This window comes from Orycteropus afer, unplaced genomic scaffold (assembly GCF_000298275.1).
Source record: "Orycteropus afer afer isolate SDZICR_OR568_19922 unplaced genomic scaffold, OryAfe1.0 scaffold00007, whole genome shotgun sequence".
Taxonomy (NCBI): Eukaryota; Metazoa; Chordata; class Mammalia; order Tubulidentata; family Orycteropodidae; genus Orycteropus; species Orycteropus afer.
The window spans coordinates 9,179,931-9,194,338 of record NW_006921594.1 but is presented as its reverse complement, the minus strand read 5'-3'; positions in this window follow the sequence as shown (position 1 = coordinate 9,194,338).

Here is a 14,408-nt window from a genome sequence, read left to right as displayed (position 1 = left end):
TATATATATATCACTTACCTGCTCTTTGTTGTCTTAGCATTTTAAATGGGAACCTTTTCAACATCATAGAAGTAAGTGCATTGTGTATTTTTTTTCAACGAGCAATTTTCAACAATTGGATTAAGACTGTTTCCCACAGCTCCAACAGAAGCATATGCCAGCAGACTACAAACCTCTAAGACAAGAATTCTGACATTTCATTTTTCCTTATCTAAACTTCTCCAGCTGTCATTATGCCTTCTGAGACAAATTTTCAGTCTCCAGTACTATTCCACTCTATCAATTCCTTTATGTTTACACAATGTCCATTCAGCAGTTTAACGGGGACAAAAGAACCAATTTTAACAATAGGTTTCAGATACCTAGGATTTATTATGCACTTTAACTATGTCTGGATTCTTCTTTCTTGTGGATGGAAATTTAGAGATCTGGGTTACGTCATTTGATCCAATACTGACTTGTGAATAGAGGATAAAGTCTAAAACTTGTTAGCGTTTATGTGTTCTATCTCATTTAGTGCCATGTCATAACCCAGATCATTTCTTGCTGAACTGGAAAGAATTGTTTGGGAATGTCTCGTAAGCCTTTTATATAATGTTGCGCTATATTCCAAGTCAGTGAAGGAGGAGACTGTCTTTTTCTTTGAAGAAAACTGCAATGTGCTGGATACCAGCTAGGAGGTAGAGGAAGGTGACTTTTCCTGAAGAAATTGGGGTTAACCCGCAGAAAGGCTTCTTGAAAAGTTGACTGCGCACTTACCATTGACTTGATTCTGACTCATGCCAATCCCACGTATCAGAGTAGAGGTCTACTCTGTCAAGTTGTCAACGGCTGATTGTTTGGAAATTGATTACCAGGCCTTTCTTCCAAGGTGCCTCTGTGTAGACTCCAACCTCCAACTCTTTGGTTGGTAGTGTAGTATGTTAATCATTTGCACCACTGGCAGAGAAAAGGGAACTACTATGGGAATTTAAGAACCTAGAGGTCTTAGCAAGCACTACTGAAAAAATGCTTAGAATTTGACTTCAGAAATCTTTCCCACTACCAGTTTTCAAGCAGCCCCTCCCTGTGCCTGAGGCAGTTGGCATGCCAACTTTATTGTCCTGAAGAAGATGATCTAACCCTGTGATTAATCTAGAAAATGATACAATCATGACACATAGTGTGCTGTTCAGCAGCTATTTTATTACAGTTTCACCTTATGTATAATTTTATTAAGTTTGTATTCACCTTTTTGTAAAACATGCTGAAATTAAGTTAAAATTGGTTGTTGTTGTTATGTGCTGTCAAGTCGGACCTGATTCATAACAACCCCTCCTTGGGTTTCTGAGGCGCAGACCCAAATTAGGACCCTATGATTTTATATTTCAATTTATTCTCCAGAATTGTTTGTTATCCTATGCTGAGCTTTGGATTGCACTAAAATTCCAAATGGCTTTGGAGATGAGGCTCTACTACATATCCTTGTAGCCAAAATTCTATATAGCTCCATTGGGAATGAAAGCAAAAAAAAAAAAAAAAAAAAGATGGACTGAACTATATTTTCAGAAAATGTTCTCTGTTAGATGAGGAAGCATTCTGAATTTTTGGTTCTCAGGTTATTGCTTCTGGGATTCTTCAAATAAATGTCTTTACAGTATTATAAAAATAATTGCATTAAAATTAATTCAATCTATTCAATACTTGCTAAAGTGGAAATTTATTTGTCAATAACTGTAAGAGGAAAAGCTTTGTGAATAAATTTTTAAGATGTGAGATTTTAAATCGTTCAAATTTTTTGGTGATTAGTAAAGTCTTACATAGATTCATTTTTTAATTACTTTATATTTCATGTATTAGAAAGTCATACTTTTCAAGGCTAACTTCATGAAAATTACAAACAAATAAATGTTTAATTAGATAATAAGCAATGATTACATGGATTTTCCTCTCACTTTTAATGCAAGTTAACTCATAAAGAAGTCTAGAAGGTTTAGAACTTTAGGGTTAGAAAAGTCTTTGGAGATGTTCTAGAAAAACATATTTATTTTCTAAATAAGGCAAGTGGAGACCCAATGAAACTAAGTAATAACAAATAGTAAGTGGTAGAATTAGTTCTATGATTCAAATCTCCTAAGGTTAAGGCCTCCTATAAAAATGTACATTTTTTTTTCCTAAAAAAAAAAAATCAAAAATCAAAAAATCAAGTGTTTAATTCCATTCAAATTTTATATTTTATAGGTACAATTCCCAGTGGATCACTGAAGCTTACTATGTGAAATTTAAGGTAAACTTATTCTGTCCTTTAATATTTATTCTTAGGAAAAATCATCATTCTTGACCATTCTTGAGAGTAAAGAACAATGCCTAAGCACAAAAACAGCAGAGACAAATATACCTCAGTTCAAATCCCTACCACGACTATAAGTAATTTTGGACAAAGTTTAACTTCTCTTAGCTATAATTTCCTTACTTCTATGGTAGAAATAAGAATTGGGCTTTTCTCTAGGCTTGTGAGAATTAAATTAAATTATACAAACTAGGAGCTCTGGTAGCACAGTCCCTAAGGCACTTGATCAGCTACTCCTCCGAAGGAAGGTTGGGCAATCTACTTCCATAGTGATACTGCCTCGGAAACCCAAAGAGGGGTTGCTATGAGTCCGGCCAACTTGAAGGCACATAACAACAACAACATATGTTTCCGTTATATATATACATGTATCATGATAAAGTTATAATCATATATGTAAATATAATATATATAATAACTTATTTTTTATGTGAATGTGTTAAGGTTTCAGTTAATCTGTATTAGATTAAAATGGTACTATAATTAACTTGGGAGCTCTGGTGGCATAGTGCCTAAGGCATTTGACTGTTAACCAGAAGGCTAGCGGTTCAAACCCACCAGCCACTCCTTGGAAGGAAGGTTGGACAATCTACTTCCAAAGTGATACCGCCTTGGAAACCCAAGGAGGGCTCGCTATGAGTAGGACCCGACTTGTCAGCAGTGCGTACGTATGTATGTTGTTGTTGTTGTTTGTGCCTTCGAGTGGGACCCGACTCATAGCGACCATTCCTTGGGTTTCCAAGGCAGTATCACTAGGGAAGTAGATTGCCCCATCTTCCTTCAGAGGAGTGGCTGGTGGGTTTGAACCGCTAGACTTCTGATTAGTAGTCAAGTGCCTTAGGCCCTATGCTATCAGAGCTCCCGTGTGTATGTATATGTATGTATAATTAATTTACTAGATTCTTCAAAACATAAATTCTAAATGAAACCCAGTGCTGGCTAGCCCTAACTTTCAGTTGATTTATATGCAATTTATAAACAGTAACATTATGAATTGAAGGGTTTATGAACTAAATTATGAGGGATTATTAAGTTCAAACCGTGAGACCAACAGAAATGGAAACATACTAAGAGTCACATAGCAAATCATTGGTCAAGTTTAGTAAAGAACTTGAAACTATACTTCAAGTCAGTGCTCTTGTCTCTACTATCAGTAGTTCTCAAACTGTGCTCAGAGGGACCCTAGAGATTCCAGTCAGATGCCCCGAGGCCAAAGATGCAGAACTGGAAGCTGCCAGATGGTATGACTGAGCTAACAAGGTTCCAAGAGCCAGGCAACTGTATTTCTATTTATCAAACATATAGAGATCCTGCATAATGCAAGTAGTTTTTCTATTTTACTGAAGCTTAAAATACATAGTTTCTTATGCTATTAAAATTCAAATGGTAGACAGACATAGCATATTTATCTACTTTAACAGTCACTGCAAGGCCAGGTGGTAAGAGCAAGAAACCAGAAACAAGTCTATTTAGACCTCTTGCCCTATCCATTAAGGGGAAAAAAATATATATATATATATATATATATATATATATATACATACATACATATATGTGTGTGTGTGTTGAATTTATGCTCAAGAATAAATTTATTTTACGAACTATTTCCTCTAATGATCAAGCCCTAACATGAACATAGATACAATTCATTATATATTAAAATATGAATTAACAGTCACAATATGTTAGATGCTCCTGGCAGAAAAGAGATGGCAATTCCTTACTAACTAGTAATACTTGAACTAACATAAGAAAGTCTTTTGAAAAGAATATATGAGTTTAGGTTTCAATTAAAGAAAAGAAAAAAACTCAGTTGATAAAAAAAATCTTTGTAAATCACTCAGAAGACATTTTCTATATGTTATGGAAGTTTTCCCAAGGGAGAAACAAACAAACTAATAAGCCATTTAACTAAGGATATCAATATGTAAGTTTTTTTTTAATCTAATATATAGATATAAAGGAGCTCTAGTAGCATAGTGCCTAAGGTACTTGATTGCTAACCAGAAAGTTGGCGGTTCAAACCCACCAGCACCTCCTCGGAAGGAAGATGGGGCAATCTACTTCTGTAGTGATACTGCTTCCGAAACCCAAGGAGGGGTCACTATGAGTCGGGTCTGACTCGACGGCACATAACAACAACAACAATAACAACATAGAGATATAAAGGAGATCTGGTGTTATAGTGGTTAAGACTTTTGTCTGCTAACCAAAAGCTTGGTGGTTCAAATCCGTCAGCCGGGATGGGGAAGAACAACGAGGCAGTCTGCTTCTGTAAAGACTTAAAACCTTCAAAAGCCAATGGGGTTGCTTTGAGTTGAAATTGACTCAGTGGCAGCGAGTGGGTGAGTGAGTGAGTGATACAGATACAAAGAAATTCTGGTGGTATAGTGGGTAAGGCTTTGGCTGCTAGTCAGAAGGTCCGTCAGCTGTTGAAACTCACCAGCTACTCCATGGGAGGAAGATGAGGCAATCTACTACATCAAGATTTACAGCTTTGGGAACTCAGTGAGGGTCTTATGAATCAGACTCATGTCAGTGGCAATGGGTTTGGTTTGATGGGTATGTAGAACAACCTTAATGAAATCTATTACATAAAAGGCAAAAATTTCTAAATGTGAGCATTTTAAATATTTTGAAAAAATTGTTCTCAGGGTCTTGTGAAGTCTTCTTCAACATAAATATGGGTGACTAACCTTATATATATATTTTTTATTCAGCCTATATTACAAGTCCTGGGGGGGGGCGGTCTTAGTCTATTTTCAGTTTATTATCATTAGTATTGTTTTGGGCCTTATTTTATTTCTATTTACTTAACAATCCTTGAAACCATGGATTGTTGTAAGTTCTTGTGCTTATTTAAAAATGGGTAGTATCATAGTAAAACAATTTCTCAAGAATACTTAAATACCCCAATCTAATCTCAATTACTGCTGGGCAAATGTTTATCATCAAAAGAGATGTCAGAAGGTTGCATAGACCATGCTAAGAATACAGCAATTATTGATTCATCATTATCTATTTCCCTTTATTTACTTTATGTATTATTATTTACAGAGGAAAATTAAAATGTGGTTAATTGAGGAAATAAAAGTAACACATTTATAGTTCTTTGTTTTCCTCTGTGTTTACATGTGAGTATGTGTGTCCCAGAATCATATTTTATAAAGTTTAATGTTTACTTAATTTTTGTTTTTCAGTAAGAAAATATCCAAGAGAGATAATTTCTAAATGTTTTAATGAGTCAGTGGTGTCACTTTAAGCAGCATTTATCTTCTGGGTAGCATAATATGGATATTTTGCATACTAGCTACTTATTCTAATACTGTTTGGCAACTTACAGTGGCAGGTGGCCTCACTGACAACAGATGTCTACAAATTTCAGAAGAAACAATACTAAAGTTATTTGGGCTACTGGGAAAGAGGAGGAAAAGAGATTATTTCATGGCTAGAGTTCAACAACTGAACTGAAGCAAAAAGGTAGCTTAATAGCAGGTATTCCAGACAATGCAGCACAGAAATGTGAAAGTCCACTGATAGAAATGCAAAGAGTTGTCAGACCATGAAAGAAACTTAATACTGATCTTTTCACCTGGAAAAACAAATGGCTTTTCTTAATAGTGAGATGCTATGGCCACTAGTTACTGCAGTCACCCAATCCAAAGGCAGTGATGGTAACACGACATCAGAGCTGATGTTACCAAATTATGACTTGGTGCTTCAACATAAACACCTTGAACCAATTGACTTCAGTCTACGTTCTTCAGTGAGAAACACCATGGAAGAGATCATGGTGCCATAATTTAACTACGAAGTTGTTCTTAATTGTCTCCACAGCTCTACTTCTTCCTTCACTTTCAATCAATCATAAGTTCAATTGGTTTTATTTCCTACATATCTCACCAATCTATTTGCCTTTTTCCATCTCCAGTTCTACCATCTTAGTTCAAGTTATATTATTCTCTCTTTAAAATCAGAGAAGGGTTTTAATTAGTAATGAATGCTATTTAAAAAAAAAAAAAACAGTGAAGAAGGTCATTGGGTAGCATGTCCATCCTATATGTGGTTAGATAGAGAGACCATCTCCAATGACTACAGCTCAGCGATGATCAAAATGTTGGCAAGAAGCCACTCATGTAATTTTTGAAAATGGTCCAGGAAGAGGGGGAGAAGCAGTTGCAAAGCCTCAATTGGGAAGAAGTTAAACAATGAAGTGTAATAATAATCAAGTCTATTTGACAAATATATAAATAGAGTAAAGGATTGGTAGAGAAATCATTCTCAGTTGAATGACCATTTCCACCACTGTTGGCCATATAATATGGGGCAAGTTAATTAAACTTTCTGAACCTTTTCATTTAAAGATAGTTGTTTATGTATCCTAAAAGGATGTGGAGTACTTTTCTACTGTCACATGTTGATGTCACCTTTGCTATATATGTCTTATACTGTATTCACGTCCCTGGCCATACCTTGGAACATCAGCTTCCTCATTACCAAAATGCAGATAATAACTGTCTACTGAAGCTTTTCTGAGGATTAAGTAATATAATCTCCGCAATAATACATGGCTGACCATGGCACTCAGAAACTGTGTATTCCTTACTTTATCAGGATTACTTAAACAAATGTTGATACAGTTTTCCTTTAATTCATGAAATTCTATTTAAAAGTGAAAAAGAGAGACTCAAAAAAAAGTTTGTTTTCTTATAGATAGGAATTAGAATGTTTAGTAGAATCTAATGTGAGAAAGTAAAAAGTACACATTCTGGAAGAAGAAAAAAAACTGGAATTTTTATATCTAATTTTTCATAGTTTATAAATGGGAATAAAAAGAAGAGTAATATTAAAGAAACTATGTAGAGATTATCTGGAAGTACTGTACATCTATTTCTTTATAAATAGATAACTGTGGTCCAATTAGGTTTTAAGGACAATTGTTAAATTCAGGAGAATTATTTACTTATGTGGTGAATAACCGAATGCTAAAAATTCAAGAGAACCTGAATATTGCACAGAGAAGGAGAAGAGCACAAGAGTGATTGATGAGGGAAAAGGAAAATAAAACATCAAGGATGCTAGGGGATCAGAATGGAGAAACCATTTCCCTTTACAAAGAGATTTTAACTGGGGTCGGGAAATAATGTGACAATGAAATACTGATTTGATTTAACACCAATAGCAATAATAACAGTGTGTGTATATGTGTGTGAGGGAGGTGTAGTTCTCTAAAAGTACTTCTAGTTAAAACAAGGAACAAAGGTCTTCAAGAATAAAAAAAAAAATCGAAAAAGGGAAAAATTACAGTATAGTGCATGAGAGAAATTGCATTTGTTCATCAAACTTCAAGGGGAAATAAATTTTAAATATTATGTAAAAATAACTTAGAAGATTCAAAGTAATTTTCAAAATACTCAAATGACTGTTGAATAAATGTGTGCAACTCATTTTCCTCTTGTATAGGTTATTTAGATGAGTGTTGTTGTGTTGTGCTTTGTTATGTGCTGTCAAGTCGGACCCGACTCATAGCGACCCCTCGTTGGGTTTCTAAGGCAGTATCACTACAGAAGTAGATTGTCCAGTCTTCCTTCCGAGGAGTGGCTGGTGGGTTTCAACCTCCAGCCTTCTGGTTAGCAGTCTAATGCTTTAGGCACTATGCCACCAGAGTTCCTATTAGTACATTTACATGTCAATTATGCAATTTTTCAGATTAAGATTCTTCTGTTACATGGATTTTCATTTTATTGCTTTCTATGATTGTTTAAATTAATAGGTAGCTAGTATGAACTGTGGGAGCTTTGGTAGCATATTACCTAAGGCATTTGACTGCTAACCAGAAGGTTGGCAATTCAAACCCACAAGCCACTCCTTGGAAAGAAGATTGGGCAATCTACTTCTCAGAAACCCAAGGAGGGGTCACTATGAGTCGGATCCAACTGTGGGGTGTTTGCGTGCAAGGCGCTTCTCCTCGGGCACAGACCATAGTAAGCCAGCCCCAAGACCAACTGAAGGTGGGTGTTTGCTCCAGGGCAAGCTGGGTAAGTGAGCAGGGTAGGGGAGACAAGGAAATGAATAGAGCAGTGTAGAACAGCTAGGGGAAGCAAACTTGTCTGTCAGTTTGTTGTATTGTGGTGGCTTGAGTGTTGCTATGAGGCTGGAGGCTATGCCACTGGTGTTTCAAGTGCCAGCAGGGTTACCCATGGTGGGCATGTTTCAGCAGAATAGACCAAGACAGACTCAGAAGAAGGAAGATGCTAGCCACTTCTCAATGAATTGGCCAGTGAAAACCTTATGAATAGCAGTGAAATATTTTGTGATATAGTGATGGAGTATGAGTTCCTCTGGTCTGAAGACACTCAATATATGACTGTAGAAGAGCTGCCTCCTCAGAGTAGAACTGACCTTAATGATGTGTATAGAGTAAAGCTTTCAGGATCCCCATGTCTCAAAATGAGAAGAAACAGCTGCACACATCCACTAATAATCGGAACATGGGATATACAAACTATGAATGTAGGAAAATTGGAAGTTGTCAAAAATGAAATGGAACTCATAAAGATCAATATCTTAGGCATTAGTGAACTGAAATGGACTGGTTTTGGTCATTTTGAATCAGACAATCATCATATGATCTATTATGCCAGGAATGACAAATTGAAGAATGGCATGGCATTCATCACCACAAAGAATGTATCAAGCTCTATCCTGAAATACAGTGCTGTCAGTGATAGGATAATATCCATATGCCTACAAGGAAGACCAGTTAATACTACTATTATTTAAATTTACCCACCAACCCCAAAGCCAAAGATGAAAAAATTGAAGATTTTTACTAACTTCTGCAGTTTGAAATTGCCTTAAAATGCAATCAGGATGTGTTAATTATCACTGGTGATTGGAATGCAAAAGTTAGAAATAAAGAAGAATCGCCAGTAGTTGGAAAGTATGACCATGGCGATAGAAATGTTGCTAGAGATTGCATGATAGAATCTTGCAAGATCAATGACTTATTAATTGCAAATACCTTTTTGTCAATAACACAAACAGCAGCAATACACATGGACTTCACCAGACAGAGTACACAGGAATCCAACTGACTACATTTGCGGCAAGAGGTGATGAAGAAGCTCAGTATCTTCAGCCAAAACAAGGCCAAGAGATGACTGTGGAACAGACCATCAACTGCACATATGCAAGTTCAAGTTGAAGCTGAAAGCAATTAAAACAAGTCAACAAGAGCCAAAATATGTCCTTGATTATATCCTTCCTGAATTTAGAGACCATCTGAAGAACAGATTTGATGCATTGAACACCAATGATTGAAAACCAGAAGAATTGTGGGATGACATTAAAAACATCATCCACAAAGAAAGCAAAAGGTCATTAAAAAGACAGGAAAGGAAGAAAAGACCAAAATGGATGTCAGAAAAGACTGAGAAACTTGCCTTTGAACAGAGAATAGCTAAAGTGATCGAAGAACTGACAGAATAAAAGAGCTAAGCAGAAGATTACAAAGAACAGCTTGAAAAGACAAAGTGAATTACTATAATGAAGTGTGCAAAGACCTGGAGTTAGAAAACCAAAAGTGAAGAATATGTTCAGCATTTCTCAAGCTGAAAGAACTGAGGAAATAATGTAAGCCTCAAATTGCAATAATGAAAGATTTCATGGGCAATATGTTGAATAATGCAGGAAACATCAAAAGAAGATGGATAGAATACACAAAGTTACTATACCAAAAAGAACTGGTAGATGATCATCCGTTTCAGGAGGTGGCATATGATCAAGAATCAATGGTATTGAAGGAAGAATTTGAAGCTGCACTGAAGGAATTGGCAAAAAACCTGGCTCTGGGAATTAACCCACTGAGATGTTTCAACAAATGGATACCCCACTGGTGACACATACCAAGAGATTTGGAAGACAGCTATGTCAAGAGATTTGGAAGACAGCTACCTGGGCAAGTGAGTGGAAGAGACCCATATTTGTACCCATTCTAAAGAAAGGTGATCCCACAGAATGTGAAAATTATCAAACAATATCATTGATGTCACGTGCAAGTAAATCTTACTGAAGATAATTCAAAAATGTTTGCAGCAGTATATTGACAGAGAACTTCCAGAAATGCAAGCTGGATTCAGAAGGGGATGTAGAGCGAGGGATATCATAGCTAATGTCAGATGGATCTTGGCTCAAAGCAAACAATACCAGAAAGATGTTTACTTGTGTTTTATTGACTATGCAAAGGCATTTGATTGCATGGATCTAAACAAATTTTGGTTAACTTTGAAAAGAATGGGAATTCCAGAACTCTTACTTGTATTCATGAGGAACCTCTACATAGACCAGGAGATTGTCATTCGAACAGAACAAGGAGATACTGCATGGTTTAAAGTCAGGAAGGGAGTGTGTCAGGGTTGTGTCCTTTCACCATACTTATTCAATCTGTATGTTATGCAAATAATCTGAGAAGCTGGACTATATTAAGAAGAATATGGTATCAGGATTGGGGGAAGCCTCATTAACAACTTGAGATACACAGACGACACAACTTTTCTTGCTGAAAGTGAGGATGACTTGGAGCACTTACTGATGAAGATTAAAGACTATAGTCTGCAGTATGGATTACACCTCAATTAAAAAAAAAAAAATCCTCACAATGGACCAATAGGGAACATCATGATAGATGGAGAAAGACTGAAGTTGTCAAAGACTTCATATTACTTGGTTCTACAATCAATGCCAAGGGAAGCAGCAGTCAAGACATGAAAAGATGTATTGCATTTGATAATCTGTTGCAAAAGACCTCTTTCAAGTGCTCAAGAGCAAGGATATCTCCTTGAAGACTAAGATACGTCTGACCAAGGCCATGGTATTTTCAATCACCTCATATGCATGTGAGAGGTGGACAATGAATAAGGAAGACTGAAGAAGAATTGATGCTTTTGAGTTGTGTTGGCAAAGAGTGCTGAAAATACTGTGGACTGATAAAAGAACTAACAAATCTGTCCTGGAAGAAGTGCAGCTGGAATACTCCTTGGAAGCAAGAATGGCCAGATTTTATCTCACCTACTTTGGTCATGTTTTCAGAATGGACCATTCTCTGGAGAAGGATGTCATACTTGGTAAAATGGAGGGTCGGTGAAAGAGGGGAAGTTCTTCAACAAGATGGATTGACACTGTGGCACAAGATGGATTGACACTGTGGCAGCGATGAGCATGGGTAGAGTAGGGATTTTGAGGCTGACACAGGACCGGGACGTGTTTCCTTCATTTGTGCATAAGGTCACTATGAGTTGGAGATGACTCGACAGCGCATAAGAAAAACAGTAGGAACCATAAGGACTTTTGGGTAACACAAATAGTTAAGTGCTTGACTACATAGCCAGATGTTCGGTGGTTCACACTCACCCGAAGTCACCTTGGACGACAGGCCTGGCAATCTGCTTCTGCAAGGTAGCAGTCTGGAAAACCCTATTTGGTAGTTTGACTCTGTACCTATGGGGTTGCCATAAGTCAGAATCAACTCAACAGCAACTAGAAACAACAAGAACAAAAGTGTGATCTGTCAGGTGTCCTTGGGTGGTACAAACAATTAAGCAGTCAGCTACTGATTGAAAGACTGAAGGTTTGAACCCAGCCAGAAGTACTTCAGACGAAAGGCCCTATGATCTACTTCTGAAAGCTCACAGCCGTGAACACTCTGTAGAGTGCTTTTGTGCTCTGAAACACATAGGTTTGGCACAAGTTGAATCAACTAGAAGGCAACTGATTTGGTTTTGGTATGTGAGCTGTCAGACAAAGAAAATGTTCATTTTGATTTAATAAGGTGAAGTAGTGGGTGGCATAGTTACCAAAAACACATTGATTTCAATTGTGTGACCTCTTTTTAGAGAAAAGGAGAGAACATAATTTATGTTTAAGATGCAATGCAAGCCAAAGGACAAGTAATAAAATATGAAAGATGCAATAAGTGTATGTGGATAGAAAGGTTAAGAAAGAGGCATTAAGAACTAAATGGAGAAATAAAAGGCGGTTTCAGATGTGGGTCACCTGAATTTCATAGTTACTGACCGATTACTTGTCAATACAAGAGATAGGCTGAGGTTTCCAGTTTCATTCTGCTCAATCTTATTTATTCCAGTTCAAATTTCAACTGCCTCAATATTCATATATATATATATATATATATATATATATATATATATACACACACACACACACACACACAGAGAGAGAGAGAGAGAGAGAGAGAGAGAGAGTTTTAACCATAATAGAAAAAATAAATTCTCCTCTCTTTCAGAGGTGGATCTCTACTCATAACTGTATATTCCATGTCCTTAGACTTTCAACTTACATGACTTTCCTTCATCTTTGTGCAGTATCCTATAATAAGTAGTGAAACTAATCTGAGTATCTGGTGGTTGTCACACAATCTTTCAATATTTATAACAGCAAATTACACTAGAAAAAAGAGAAATCATTAAACTGATAAAGAGACTATTTCTATAGAAAAATTGTTCCGTCACCCATTCCCTGCATGAAAATATTTTTTAAACATGGGAAGATAAATTCACTGACCATGACAATGAAACTGAATTGACTTAAGCATATCTGCTTTGCTTGCTATGTATTCTTGTAGTCCTGAGTCCACTGAATGAGGTTCACCAATGTGGATAGTTTGCAGCCAGGGAAAAAAGACTTCTTTTTGCTTCCTGAGAAACTGTAATCATGTTCTTTTTTTTTTTTTTTTAATTAACACCCCAGTTTTATTATAATCTAGTATCTAATAAGTAAATCATAAAAATGGAGCAGAAAAATCAAGGCCATTTAGAAAATCCATCATGAATTGGAAAGAGGGGACATGTGTTAAAAAATAACATTTGTAAATGAGAATTGTTACTTGATATATATTAAGTGCTCATACTGCTTTATTAATTTGTTTAAATATTAACTTTCCCAATATGATGTTCATATTTGCTTTGTTTATGTTGTGCTATTGTATTCCCACCACATAGAATATATTCAATAATAATGTATTTAATAAATGCATATATGCCTACTATTTATTTTTTTTAACTAATGACAAAAACACTAAATTCTTGGATTTGGAGGTGTATCTACATGCACAGAGACTGGAGTTACATTAAAAAGCAACAACAATAACAGTTGTATCTATGTGGAGAACCTATTTCATTCTATAATCAGAGAGCTAACCTTTGTGTTTACAGAGGTCTGAGTGTGCTAAAAACAGATCCAAACTGTCAGATCTCTCACTGGGGTATATCTTGCCACTGGATAGGTAGATTCAATCTTTATGTTTTTAATATTTTTAATAGAAGTGCTCTTTTTGCATAAAGTCTCCAGATAATTGCTTTAACTTTCAAATATATCTTGTACGTGTTGGTAAAGCTGAAAAAGTTCATCAACCATTCTTGTGTTCAAACCCAAGCCCTATGCTCCATGTTTTTCCCATAAATTCAACTGATTCTACCTCCAAAATACACTGAATTGGTCCAGTTCTTTTCATTTTCTTTGCTAGTCCAAACCACCATTATCTTTCACCTGGATAACTGGAAAAACCTACCTGCTCCTGCTTTGTTTCTCCAATCCCTTCTCCCAACAGCAACCAGAATGATCATTTTCCAGTGTCTATCTGATCCTGCCATTCTCTGCTTCAAAAATTCTGGAGACTTCTAATTGCACTTCAAAGAAATCTAAACGCCTTATATGGAGTATAACACCTTGTATAATGCAGACTATGTATACTTCTTTTTGCTCATATCCAAAGCCCTGGTTCACTATGCTTTAGCAATATTGCTCTTCTCTCTCTTCCTCAAGAACATTAAGTTCTTTTCCACCCCAGGATCTTTGCACATGATATCCCCCCAACCATGTATTCTGCTCCCAGATATTCCCATGCTTGCCTCCTCAGCGTTCACACCCCAGAATCTTTGTGGTAGTTCAGTTTGTGTGTCAGCTTGGCTAGGCCTGGTTGAGTGGCTGGGCAGCTGGTGGTAGTTATTCCCCATGATGAGACTGGCAATCAACTCCATGGTAGGATGTACCACAAGCAGCT